Source organism: Vombatus ursinus, unplaced genomic scaffold, assembly GCF_900497805.2.
Source record: "Vombatus ursinus unplaced genomic scaffold, bare-nosed wombat genome assembly UNPS02014770.1, whole genome shotgun sequence".
Lineage (NCBI taxonomy): Eukaryota > Metazoa > Chordata > Mammalia > Diprotodontia > Vombatidae > Vombatus > Vombatus ursinus.
This window is the reverse complement of record NW_020954548.1, coordinates 8,624,948-8,639,150: the sequence shown is the minus strand read 5'-3', so window position 1 is coordinate 8,639,150 and position 14,203 is coordinate 8,624,948. Positions and strand designations below refer to the sequence as shown.

Below are 14,203 nucleotides of genomic sequence, written 5' to 3'. Positions count from 1 at the left end.
AGAGATTTTATTCAGTTGTTTTTCAGTCATATCCGACTCTTTATGATCCTTTTTGGAGTTTTCTTGGCAAAGATACTGGAGTGGTTTGCCATTTCCTTCTCCAGTTCATTTTGCAGAGGAGGAAACTGAGGCAAATAAAGTTAAGTGACTTGCCCAGGGTCACCCAGCTAGTAAGTGTCTGAAGCTGGATTTGAACTCAGGAAGGTAAGTCTTCCTGATTCCAGGCCCAGCGGCTCTATCCACTGCACCACCCAGCTGCATTCCAGATATGGGGTATGGTATGTATTAATGTATAGAGTCAGGAGATTGGGGGACAACTAGTAGTATCCCAGTTGGGTTGAATTTTAAGAAAGATATTGATAAACTAGAGTTTGGCCAGTAGAGGGTGACCAGTCCTAGAGGTCATAGAATTTAAGACAGTGGTGTCAAAATCAAGTAGAACCAGGGGGCCACAAAACCACACATAAAGGATCCCTGCCGATGCTTGTTGACTTGGAAAGCTGCATGCTAAAATTATCTATGTTTTATTGTATTTTTATTTATTTTGTTAAGTATTTCCCAATTATATTTTAATCTGGTTTGGGACCCAGTAGGGAGTATTGCAGCAGTGTGTTTCCATGCCTTTAGTTTGAGAGATGGAAGGGACCTCAGAAAATCATGTAGAACTCCTTGCATGTTAACAGAGACCAGATTGCTGTCTTCAAAAAGTTGAATGTGTCATTTGGCAAAGGAATTAGACCAAAGGTGGGGAACTTGAATATCAAAGGGCCTAGATTGAGGGCCTAGAGGCCACATGTGGCCCGGCCGCAGGTTCCCCACTTGCTTAGTACAGCTCCAGAGGAGGCATACCTAGGTCTGATGGGTGGAAGATTCAGGAGGGAAAGGAGAGTAATTTTTATTTCTAACGATTCAAACTTCCCCAAACTGTCATTAGCTGCCTGGGAGGTAGTGAATTCTCTATCATTGAAAGTGTTGTAGTTAACTGTAGACAAAATCATCAGGTACATTGTGGGAGAGATTCTTACCTCCGATGGAACTTTAAACTACAGGGCATCTATGGTTCCTCCTAATTTTAAAGTTACATGATTCTTATAAAATTCATGAGTGTTTAAATATGTGTGTACCTAATCCTTTTCAGGTGGGAAAACAAAGTGTGGACTGATCCTACTTATAAAATTTCTTATGCTAAAATCATTTTTTTAATGATGCTACATGTAAAACTAATGAAAATAAATCTAGAACATGAGATAAGTCAATGATACAGATTTTTAAAAGCTCTTGTGGCTAGACTTCGCCCACAGAGACTACAGAAAGAACCATCTAGGATGAATGGTCCACACACTCCATGTCTTTGCTGTGTGTCCAGAGGGGAATGTGAATTACTAAGAGGATCAGAGTCACATAGTTTGATGAAGTTATGAGGCAGTTCTGCCCCAGGAATTTCTGGGAGCTGCAGTTTCCCTCAGGCATTCCATCTGACTGAGAAGAGTCTGATCTTTTGAGGGGAACCTAGGCTATGTTTCCCTTCCACTTTACCCCTAATGTACATTCTTGATGGATTTTTGCATGTATTAAGGCAAAAAAATTTCAAATATGTGTGCATTATAGTATGTAATGTCTGAATATACTACGTATGGTTATACTGCCACTCCCCAAACTGGAGCTGGTGAATACTGTGGGCAACTAACTTTTAAAAAACTATTTCCATAGTCAGAAATTATCTGCCTGTAATCTGCCAGTTGCAGTGTTGATTTGTAAAGTACTATAATACTAGCAAAATTCTTGGACACCTTTTGACAATTTGCCACCAACCAGAGGATGTTGTGGAAAACTTTTAAACTGTGGCAAAAAAAAGAAAGATAAAAAGAAAATTAACCAACTAAAATCTTTTTTCTTAAAGGATCACAATCCAAGAAGACATGTAAGATAAGTTCCTTTAACTTTCTCTCTCTGCCGACCTTTTTGCCTGCAGTAATTCAGAGGGGTGCTTGGATCAGGAATCCCCATTGGGGCAAGTGGTTTTCTATTTTTGTTCTGGATGGAGGCATCCCAGACACTGGCTTCTTCAGGATCTGTCACTCTGAAAGACTGGTGGATTTCCTTAGTAACTGTGAGGAACCATCAGCATGAAGCCAGTGTGAAAGCCAGGAGGCTTAGTTAATGTGGAACATGTAAGCAGAAACAGAGCCGTCTGTGTGTTGAATGTCTGTGAGTGTATAAATATAAAAAAACAAGGTCAATAGAAGAAGGAATATGGATATACGATTTTTGTTAATCCTGAAGTGGGTGGAGGATGGGAAATTAGCTGAGAAGTCACTTCAGTGAAATTGGCAGGATTATCACAAGTAAACGTGTCTTTACTTTCAGAATCATGTAATGTTTTAAGGAAAGCGAGCCATTCGTCCTGCACATTCCATAATCTTATGCTGTAATCAGTCAGTGTACTTAAAAGCAGTGAATTTAAGCACTTCTCAAACTGCAGGAAAGGCTCTCTGCTCTGTGGAAATAGATCGCTAGCAGCGTGAAGGGACAGGAGGTCTAGAATCACAGCCTAGGACTAGAAAGAGCCAAATTATGGATGGACATGGAACAGGATGGGGCATCATGGGCATGGGTGAGAGGAGAATGAATAGGCCTTGCATCGCCAGGCATGCTCATGCACATTATTTAACAAGAGTAATAACAACAGGATTCTCCTCTCCTTCCCCAGAGTGAGAGGTAGCACGGTGTCCTCGATGATCCAACTGCTCTGGCATCAGGAAGACCTAGGTTCTTCTGACAAACACTAGCGACCTTACCTTGGGGAAGTTACTTAATCTTGCAGTGCCCCAGGTAGCTCTCTAGGGCAATAAGTTACAAACAGTTACTCATCTTCGTTGGGGGAGCGAGCTTTCACACCAGAAAAATGTCCCCTGCACCTTTGCTATAACAGTTGTGCCTAAAAACAAAAGCATCAAATGCATATAGTTTTTTGTTATTACGAACTTAATATAATACGTAATTGTTGATAGAGTGATGGTCTTAGAGTCAAGATTTGGGGTCAAGTTCTGACTCTAACACTTATTATTAGCATTATAACCATTAACCACTCAGTGTTCCAGGCAACTGTGTGACTATAACTGTATGACTATAACTACAGTTAATTTGTTGTTCTTCCCTGGTGGAGGAAGTTTCCTACACCAGTGAAATCACATGTATGCTCCTAGCAGCCATCTCTCTCTCTCTCTCTGTCTCTCTCTTCTCTCTCTCTCTCTCTCTCTGTCTCTGTCTCTGTCTCTCTGTCTGTCTCTCTCTGTCATCTTTCTCTCTCTTTCTCTGTCATCTCTCTGTCATCTTTCTGTCTTTTTCTCATACGCGCACACACATACACACACACACACACACACACACACACACGGGCATGCATAATTAAATGCATGTGTGTATAATTAAAACAAATGTGTAATCTCCAAATAAAACCCTAAAATTAAAACTACTTACAATTTGATCAGAAAATAGTATTAATAACATAATTTTAGTCAAATAAGAAAAATTATGATTATTTGTTATTTAATCCCTTTCAGATTGACCTATATACTCATAAAAAGCCTTGGTGCCTTTGTTTTTCAATATAGTTGTAGTCAGCAGGTATGCTTGTTGTTCTTACTCTGCTGACTTTGCTTTGTATCACTTAATGTCTTTCTGTATCTCTCAGTATTCTTAATATTTGTCATTTTACTGCACAATGGCATTACATTATATTAAGTTATTTGGCCATTCTCCTCATCACAAGTCATGTCTCATTGGGCATATAGATTGTTTCGCATTTTATGTTATTATAAATACACATGATATCAAGTTTAAAGGACCTGCCAATGAATCAACCCTGATTATCTGTACTTGACTTTTTTTTTCCTGTATCGGCTTCTGTATTACAGATGGAACAACATTCAAGCTTTGTAGTTCTGTGAGGTTAGAGTTTTGCTTACTTGCAAAATGTGAATTGACAATTCAAGGTTTATTTTTTTAAGCTCATGAGGCTTGTTTAAAACATCGATTAACTTTTTAAAAATAATATTTTGATGAGTTCAGTGTAAATGAGTCCCGAACACATGTACTTAATTTTCCTCAGTAGACACATGGGTTTAAAAATTAAGGAAGCAAGTGGGTTGGCAAGATATGTTTTATATTTTACTGAACCCAAAATGTTTGGAAAATAGTCCAAAGTATGTTTTTCCAAACCTTGAACATTTCTGGGTTTTCTGAGCTGTCCTTCATAAGTACTCTGCATTCTTTCGTTTATTGTCATTGCCTCCATGCTGAGTGTGGCTGAATACTGCCATGTGGATGTCTATGTGCATATAATCCATTGGTTTTCACAGTCTGAATCCCACTGCAGGGACTGAAAGGACATAAGCCACGTATGATGAGACTGCTCCTGCCTCTCAGGATATTCAACCTAAAGAGAAAGAAGACTTGTGTTTGAAATGTGTAATTTGGGCACCTTAAATCCAACCGAGAGGAGAGAGTGTGTTTGTATTTCCTGCTGCACAGGATGAAATGCGGAATTTTTTCCATAGAACTACAAACCACTGTCAATAGTATATGACTCTCAAGGTTTGGCTTTTTTTTTTTCCAGTAGTGTGGATGGATTTGCTCTGAGCAGTCAATATTGTTGTGTCCAGTACAAATAACGTGTGACCCTGGTCAAGTCACTGGGTTTCTCTAGACCTCAATTACCTTGTAAACATAATGCAGATGATCAGTTAGTTGATCTCTAAGGCCCTTTCCAGCTCTTTGTCTTAGGATTTTATTGATACACCTCTATAACAACTAGCCTGCATTGGGGGTAGTTTATGACTACAGAACAGAATACCTGGTCTCCATGGGAATTAATTCTGTATCCTTGGCCTCTCTGGCAACATGTACAACTATTGTGACCTAATTAATCAAATAGGAAAAGCTGAGATGGAAGCTTGGGTCAAGATTCTGGTTCCCTGAAAAACTCTACTGTTCCTTCTCCAGGCTGAGGTTTTGACCCTATTTATGTAAGTGAATTGTAAACTCACATGTACGTGTGGTAGATAACATTCACTCCCACAGCCAGAGATCACTAAATAAGCTGAGCTGTCAGGGGTTCACTCATGGGAGGGGAGCCCCACTGCCCTCCCGACCAGTGGAAAGAGTACTGGAGATAGAAGGCCTTAGTTTAAACCTTAGCCCCGCCACTCACTGCTACTATTTGTAGGACTTTAGAAAAAGCATTTAATTTCTCTGGGCTTGTCTATAACATGGTAAGTAGGTAGATGTGAGATTTGGATTATTAGACTAATAAAGCTTTTTTTCCGTTCTAATTATTTCTATGATGACACACCCCATTGTACTGGGGTGGAGGGGGAGGGTCATTAAGTGGTGTAGTGGAGACAGTTCTGGACTTGGAATCAAAAAGATGTAAGTTTAAATCTGGCCTCTGACATTTATTAACTGAGTGACCCTTGGTAGGTTATGTAATGTCTCTCAGCCTCAGTTTCTTCACCTGTAAAATGGGGATAATAGGCCTATTTCGCAGGGTTGTGGGAATCAAATGAGATTATGTGTAAAGCAATTTGTAAACCTTATAGCATTCCATAAAATAATAATTGTTATTATTATTATTATTATTAATTGTTGTTAGTGTAAGAGCACAGTACCTGGATTCGGAGGACCTGAGTTCAAATCTCGGCTCTTTGAATTCGTTAGCTGTGTGACCTTGTACTGGTCACTTCAGCTTTCTGGGCCTCAGTTTCTTCATCTGTAAAGTGGCTAGATGTGTACCAATTGGCTATAGATAATCATGCAAGAAAATAAAGCACACTGCTAAAAGTCCTTCTGAAGTTTGAGATTTCAATTGTTCTGTAATACTCTTTTCAATTTAATTAATTCTTGACTGATCTACATAGGATCATAGATATAAAACTGAAAAGGACCTAAGGAGCCATCTAGTCTAACCCTTCATTCTCTTCATTTTTTTAAATTGACAAGCATCTATTTTCTCACCATCCCACCTACTCCTTCCCTGAGAAAGACTGAAAAATAGAAAGATAGAAAAGAAAGCAAAACAGATAGAAGAGAAAGGAACGAAGGGAGGGAGGGAGGGAAATACAGGAAGAATGAACCAGCCCTTGTTTACAGACAGGCAAAACAAATTCCCCCATGAATCGTGTCCAAAAATGAACGTCCAATTCTTTATCCTGAATTCACCACCTCTATGTCAGGAGGTAGGTAACATTCTTCATGGTTGACCCTCAGGAATCATGGCTGATTGTTTTGTTGTTGAGAGTTCTTTTCCTTTCAGTTGTTTTTCAGTTGTGTCTGACTCTTTGTGACCTCATTTGGGTTTTTTTTTGGCAAAGGTGATAGACTGGTTTGCCATTTCCTTCTCCAGCTCATTTCACAGTTGAGGACATTGAGGCAAACAGGGTTGAGTGACTTGCCCAAGGTCACACAGCTAGGAAATATCTGAGGCTGGATTTGAATTTAGTTCTTCCAGACTCCAGGCCCAGTGCCCTATTTGTAGTGCTACCTAGTTCTTATATCTTATCTTTATAATGCTGTTGTTTTTCTATAAATTGCAGTCCTGGTTCTGCTCATTTCCCTTTGCATCAGTTCATAAATGTCTTCCTAGGTTTCTCTGAAACTGTCTCTTTTATTATCATGACATAAAAGTATTCCGTTATATTCATATACTATAATTTGTTCAGCCCTTCCTCTTTTTGTGGACACTACATTTAGTCTCCAGTTCTTTGACATTACAAAAAGAGCTGCCATAAATGGTTTTGTGCATATGATTTCTTTTCTCTTTGAGTTCAATACCCTCATTTTACGGATGAGGAAACTGAAGCCCCAGGAGGTTGCAACTTACCAAAGGTGACAGAGATAGTAAATATCAGGGGGTGGAATGTGAACACAGCTCCTCTGCAGACTCAGTACTCTTTCTCCTGAGCCATTTATGTCCAGAGGCCTACCATACAAGAATAACTGCTCTTACTTTTTAAATAACAAGTACTATTCTCTGTCAAATTATACTTCTGCACATAGTCCAGTAATGTTTGCATTTTAGTTTGAGGGCCTTATAATTAATCCCCTCTGTGCTCTGAGCCGGGGCAGCTAGGTGGCACAGTGGATGATGTTCTGGCCTTGAAAACAGGAAGACTGTAAGTTCAAATCTGACCTCAGACACTTACTAGCTGTGTGACCCTGGGCAAGTCACTTAACCCCGTTTCCCTCAATTTCCTCATCTGTAAAATGAGCTGGAGAAGAAAATGGCAAACCACCCCAGTATCTTTGCCAAGAAAACTCCAAATGGCATCACGAAGTCGAGCATTACTGAAACGACTGAACAACCACAACAATAACATCAAATGCTCAGAGTCATAAAGAACCAAATGTCTCCCCCTTCCAATATCCCAAAATTCTCCCTCTGTAGCTGGAGCACCAGCAGGTTGTCACCTGGTACAGCATTCAGTCCACTCATTTTGGAGTTATGGAGTACCTACCATGTGTAAGATCACAGAAGGGATATGAAGTAGTATATCACCTGAAGTAAATCACTTCCCTTCTCTGCGTCTCAGTTGTTGGAGGGCAAGGTTTCCTTGCAGGAGATAGTCTCTCATTTCCAGCTCTAACATTCCATGACTGACAGTCCCAGCACACAAGAAGATGGCTTACATTCATTTGAGAGGTAACACTAACACATAAGATGCCAGGCCTACAATGAAGCAGTAAATTATAGTGGATAGCATCTAAGGGCTGCCATAATTTTGAGGAAGAGGAATGCATATGGACCAGAGTAAACCTGGAAGGCCCTGTGGTGGAGCTAGTCCTTGAGCTGGGCCTTGAACAGTGGGCAGCAACTGAAGAGTTAAAAGGATGACATTTCACACTGAGGAGAAACTATCATAATCAAAGTCACTCTGGACTATTTAAGGTTACATGGGTCTTAGTAGGGCAGAAAGTATGGGCTGGGTCACAGTGGGAAATAAGGCTGAAGAAGTAGGGTCACTTTGTTGAGACTAGAAACAAGTCAGAGGTTTGAGAAGACTTGATGGCCCTCTCTGGAGAGTCCCAAGGGAGCATGTGAGTCATCTCTTCACTCACTCTTCCCCCAACCGCCCAACCAGCTCCTTTACCTGACATCCTGCACCTTATTTTATGCCAGGTCTCAAGATCACTGTGCAGGGTTCTCATACTGGTTCATAATGTGGGGAAGACGTCCCTGGAGGAGAATCTCACTTATTAATGATAATAAAAAAGAACCTGAATCAACAGCTCTTTTTTCAGTGTTTTATAGTGACAGGTGAAAGACAGAAAAGAAGAAAAGTTAGGAACCCACTGGGTTCATCAAGGGTGAGAATTTGGCTCAGTGACAATTTTAGCATAGTTATGTACCACAGGAATAAAGTCTCTGTCCTTTACTTAATCAAATATCTACCTCCCATTCTATTCCTATCTACATTTATCCTTTATATTTATCTACATGTGTGTGTGTGTGTACAGATAGACATCATCTTCCCCTTACTCTTTAAAAATCTTTTCCCAAGAAATCCTCACAATGCAGATGCTTCTTTATTCTTGTCCTTCACAGAACCTTGCAGAGTGGGCTTTGGGTTGTCATCTATCCCTTGAAGTCAGTGGGAGCTTTTCCATGAGAAAAGGCCATGGGAAGAATCCCCAAGGGCATTACCTGCTGTCTGTGAATGACAAATGCCAGCCCAGGTTGCTTTAGTCTTCCACCTAAGGCTATGGCCAGATCACATATATAAAGATGCTTCATGTTAAATGTTTCTTTGTTGGATTTTTTTTTAATATGGTGAAAACATCTACCCGATCTGAAGGAACAGCAGGAAGCATTACTTCCTCATCATACAATTCAAAAGAGTCACACGTGAATTATGCATGTGGTATTGTAAGAGCGCTCTTCAATTAACAATAGCAGATGCCACCTGAAGCATCCTTCACAAAATATTAGGAAAGATAACAATAAAGGATACACTTATGGGCTTCATTCATGACACACTCGCTTGATTTCATCCTTATCTCCGCACTGTGTCAATCAAGATTTTTTTTAAAGAATAAATATTTTAGATTACAAAAACTTTCAGTCCGAAGGGAGATGCACAGCTATTGTTCATGACTTTGGCAGCAAAGGTATTTCTCAGGAGGATCCAATGCAATAGGGTTATTAACCTGGCCATTAGGAGACCCATGTTTCTATACTGAATTCCATGACTGATTTACTCTATAACTACTTTTCTGGACCTCCATCTTCCTATCTGTAAAATTCCTGCTCCACCTATAATTGGAGTGTAAAATTAATGAAGAAATACTGGTCAGATTTTTCTGTGCTTTAAGAGCAGAGTACTAAGCGCATAGAAAGCAATCAATAAATATTCTTGATAGTGAAAAACTAGCTTTATAGGTAGTGTAGGCTCTAAAAAAAATCTCATGGTATATTTAGTATTTGTGGTCAGTGCCTAGTAATGTTGTTTTGTAGTTGACTGAGAAAAAAGAGCAAGCTTGTGTCATAAACCAGTTAAGAAAGCCCCCATAGGTCTTGCTGTCTTTTTTTTTTTTTTTCAAAATTCATACTTGTAGCTGAATGAGATAGGATCAAAGCTGTAACTAGGGCAGCAAACAGGGTTGTGACCTACAGCACCAACATTTAAAGGGCTTAAAGGTTTTCAATAAAGATTTTTAAAGATTGTACAATTAAACTCGTATAGTTTAATTAAAAAATTGTAATTTTGTAAATTTGTAAAAAAAATTGTAAAATTATGCAATTTAATTATAACAAAAATGTGGAGCATTTGTACTTTCATAATTCTTTTACTTTTCTAGTAGTTTAGAAACAAATAAGCTAAATTAGCAAGAATGATTAGTTAAAATATGAAGCTTCAGTGTATTGTGCTAAGACTGAGTAATTACAAAGATAGAAAGAAGGCATAATTCCTAACCCACTCCTCCCCTCAGGCCCACTTCAGAGTAGTGTGACTTCAGGTCAGCCTGCCCACACTTTACTCCCCAGTGAGGACCAAGGCTTTCCCAGAAGCAGCTTTGTGATGTCTTGGTATCTAAAGGGAATTGGGTACCACTGTCTCTTTCTCCTTAGGGTCAGTATTTGAGATGTCCCCCTTTCAGCTAGATTTGTCTTAATTACTTGTATTATGTTCACATTATTACAAAGTTAATTTGAAGATGTAGTTTGTGTTGCTTGAGCTAGGTGCCAAATTTTTTGGTTATGGTTCTGAGTAAACCATAGGCATTAAGTAACAGACTTCTTTTGCGGCAATACTTTTTTTAGTTTGGCCTTCTATTCCCAACTCTGCAGACAAACATGGGCCAGATACCTAAAACACAGTTCACTTGAATAAAAGTGTGTTATTGTTTCTTAATAAGGTCAAAATTATCCAGAATGCTCAGAAAGTAGGATGCTCTACCTAATTGACTTAACTAGTTGGCAGAAGGTTGATGAGACAACCTTTGTTTTGGGGGAAAAAAAGCTTCCTAAAATGTATTCCTTTAATTGATTTTCCAGTCCTAGTAAGTACAGTCCACTGAATATAATTAAATCTTTCTTTGATGATTCAAGACCACACAGTTCCTCAGGGTCATTATTCTGAGCCTGAGGTCTAATTATAAGGTCTCATAGACGTCGACCCCATAGGTGATTGAGCTCAATGGATACTGACCCCAGGATGTGACCTGGATGTTGGATTTTTGAATATATGTTTGCTCTTAGCTTATTTTTTTTGTGTTTTCATTCTCCTAGTTTCCACTCCTCGAAATGAAATACCAGAAAGTAAAAATTTGAGAGCTTCTATGTAGCTGACTTCTAGTTAATTGAGGTTTATTAGAGTAACATGAGCTGGAAACCTGGCCATGGAAATATGAGCCTGGACAAGTGTTTGGGAAAAGCCACAAAGGTTCAAAGGAAAGGTTTTTGTTCAGAATTTTTCCCTAGGAGACAATAGTACTTGATCTAAGACCTAGATAATTGGGACTAGGATAAGCAATGAATTTTTCTTAAGGTGAGATCTGATTTGCTTATCTCCTGTGTAACTTTGGGCAAATCACAAATCATTTAACTTTCCCAGGCCTTGGTTTCCTCATCTGTAAAATGAAGGGATTGAACAAAATGCCTTCTGAGGTCCCTTCCAGCTATGGACCTATAATCCTATGTACCTGTGATTCTTTACAGACTTAGAGTAAGATACTTTCTCTTCATACTTAATAAAATTGCCAGGGGCAGCTCCGTAGCACAGTGGATAGAGCACCGGCTCTGGAATCAGGAGGACCTGAGTTCAAATCTGGCCTCACTCACTTACTATCTGTGTGACTCTGGGCAAGTCACTTAACCCCAATTGCCTTACCAAAAAAATAAATAAATAAAATTACCCTGGTTTACTAGTGGTCATGCTCTAGTGGACAGATAAGTCTTTTCCCACAACTAAAGTAAGATCTCCTGAAGAAAACATGACTGTCCTCTGTTATTCAGTTAGATTATTTTCAAATATGTGTTGGCATTTGCTTGGTTATTTCCAGGTATGCTTTGGCTTTTCTGGCAGGAAGTTCCTCCCTGAGAGTTTCCTTCAAGCTCTATCTTCTCCTTATTTTTTTTAAATTGGTCATTTATTTTTTAGTTTAACTCAGTGACACCTGATTGAGTCTAGAATTCCTATATAGAGTCACCCAGCATCTACTTTCTTATTGACCTTTGTCTCAGAATTCAATGCCTCAATGCCACAGAAGTGTGGTAGAGATGGAAGGCTAGCAGGTATTAGACAGAGCCGTTGTTCTGAAGGGGCTCTGTATATAATCATTCCCCCAAAAGGAAAACCCCACCAAATCTTGATTACCTCTAGGTACTTATGTTCGTTAGCAACTATTATGATCCAGCGGGGCCTTAGCAACATGGTACACTGGAAAGAACGCTGTGTCTAGGGTCAGAGGACCTTGTTTCACACCCTGCCTCTGAGGCTCACGATCCCAGTGACCCAAGTCACTTAACTCAACATTTCCCTGGGCATCAGTTTCCTCATCTCTGAAGTGAGGGGGTTAACTGGATGGCGTCTGAGGGCCCTTCCAGCCCTCCAGCTGTGAGCCTGTAGATTATACTTAGTCTCGGGGTTTCATCTTTTTTTATAGTAGCCGTTCAGTTTGGGTTGGTTTTCAGACGAGAACTGTTCAGAAGTTTTTTTCATGGTGTGTTAGGGAAGCTATCCGCACTTGCCACTTTTCCCCGAATATCAAATTCTCTTCAAGGTTAAGAACATGGGAGGTGAATAACAAATATTTCCGCCTCACTAAAGAGGAGGGCTCAGTCAAATTTCAAATGAATTCAGACTATCCAGCCTTTTATTGTAACTAAGATCAGTGAGCCTTGGAATCGTCTTGATGACGCTTTGGTAAATCTGTAGTATTTAATCTCACCTCCTTAAAAAAAAAAAAATGAATCCCCACAGCTAAGCAAAACCCTCCATATATGGCCTTGGTTGTCTGCCCTTCATAACAATGGGTGACTCAAATAATCGCAGGGTTTCCTCCATTTACTTTTGACCTTCCCACTACTGTTGTCCTTTCTGCCATTAATTCCTGCTTCTCTATCACAGGTGCACAGAAATGTTTAGGCTACATTTTTTTTTTTTTTTACTTCTAAAACCACTTTTGTCTAATTTTACCAGCATTTGTAGACTAGAAGTTTTCATGCCATTACTAAAGTTTTCCTGGCCATTAAGTAAATCATGTGTCTAGCTGCTCTCTTGTCATTGTTACTGTCCAGTTTCTTAAGGAGACGATAATGTAATGTATTGTCAGCTCATTAGGCTTTTGTCTCATACCCTGGGTACTTTTAGCATTTTTTGGTGGCTGAAGCAAATGTAAAGGATTTTCTCTTAGTATTTATACCAGCATGTCTCTACCCCATCAATCCTCCCTTTTCTCAGGAAAGATATAAATGTATGCACTTATTACGCTAGGATTTTTGCAGTTTTTCCACTTTAGAATTCAGATTTCTACCTCATGCAGTTCACTCTATCCTGTTTTATATTTTTATTAAATGTTGAATCATTTTTCTGACCCTCAGTTCCTTCCCTTCTGGGAATTATTCTAATTAATTCCCTTTCCATTTCTACAAGACTGTAATTGTTTTATTTCTAATTAATATTTCCCTTTCTTATAATGTAGCCAAGGTGTGGTGGTTGTTTGTTTGTGTTGCATTTTAGGCACCAATATTTCTCTTCTTAATTCTATATAATTTGATATGTTGCCTCCTGGCTACAAACAAAATTTGCCTAACTAGAATTCATCATGCTTATTTTTTCTCCCTTCCTTGATTCCACATTAGGTTTAAAGTGTCAGTCTCCCAAGTCTGCAAGAAAATGTAGCTCAAATATAATTAAATTGTGGTTGCTGGCACCAAGATGTTTCTCCTACCTTTTCACCTTCACTCACACCCTCTATGCTGAGCTGAAGAAAATTGAGAATTGATCTTTGTGGAGGTCTTGCTTTTATGTATCACCACATGTTAAAGGCGCTGTCCTCTGCAGCTTTCACAATTTACTGTTCAATTTATTCTTCCTGTTTCTGGTGTCCTACTTAATCTCTGGATGGTTAAGCTCTTACATTACTTCTCATTTGCCCTTTTTAGCTTCTTTTTATTTCTCATCCATGACATTGCGATGTAGTGGAAAGACCGGTAGCTCTGGAATTGAAGAAGGTGGGTTCCAATCCTAACTGCTGCTTGCTGCCTGTGTGAGCTGTAGGTAATCACTTAACTGCTCTACGCCTCAGTTTCCCCAGCTGTAAAATGAGTGGCTTGAAATAGATGAGATTCCAGCTTGAAATATAGAGCATGATCCTATAAACTTGCATGACAGGGAGAAATCATGTTTTCATGATTATTCCATCTCCTACCAAAGTAAAATATTCTCTATGCTTTCTGTGTTATATTCTAGAGTAAGATCGCCCAATCTTTGGAATTGTATCAGTAGTTTGAAGAATGATTAATTGCACCAATTAATCCTACCCAGTAGAACCCCTCCTTGTCACAATTGTAAACAAAACAAATGAACTCATAGGATCATATCTAAAAACACATGCCTCATTCCATACCAAACTCTATGCCTCCTTCATTCTGAAGCCTCTCAGTCTTCTTTACCTTTACAATATTGTCACGCCCATTGTTCTC

The 14,203-nt window shown here is 39.2% G+C and overlaps 1 protein-coding gene across 5 annotated transcripts in view; it reads left to right on the top strand.

Moving 5' to 3' along the window:
- ZNF462 (zinc finger protein 462) overlaps nucleotides 1-14,203 on the top strand; it is a 155,819-nt gene that overhangs the window by 103,585 nt on the left and 38,031 nt on the right. The window lies entirely within an intron of this gene.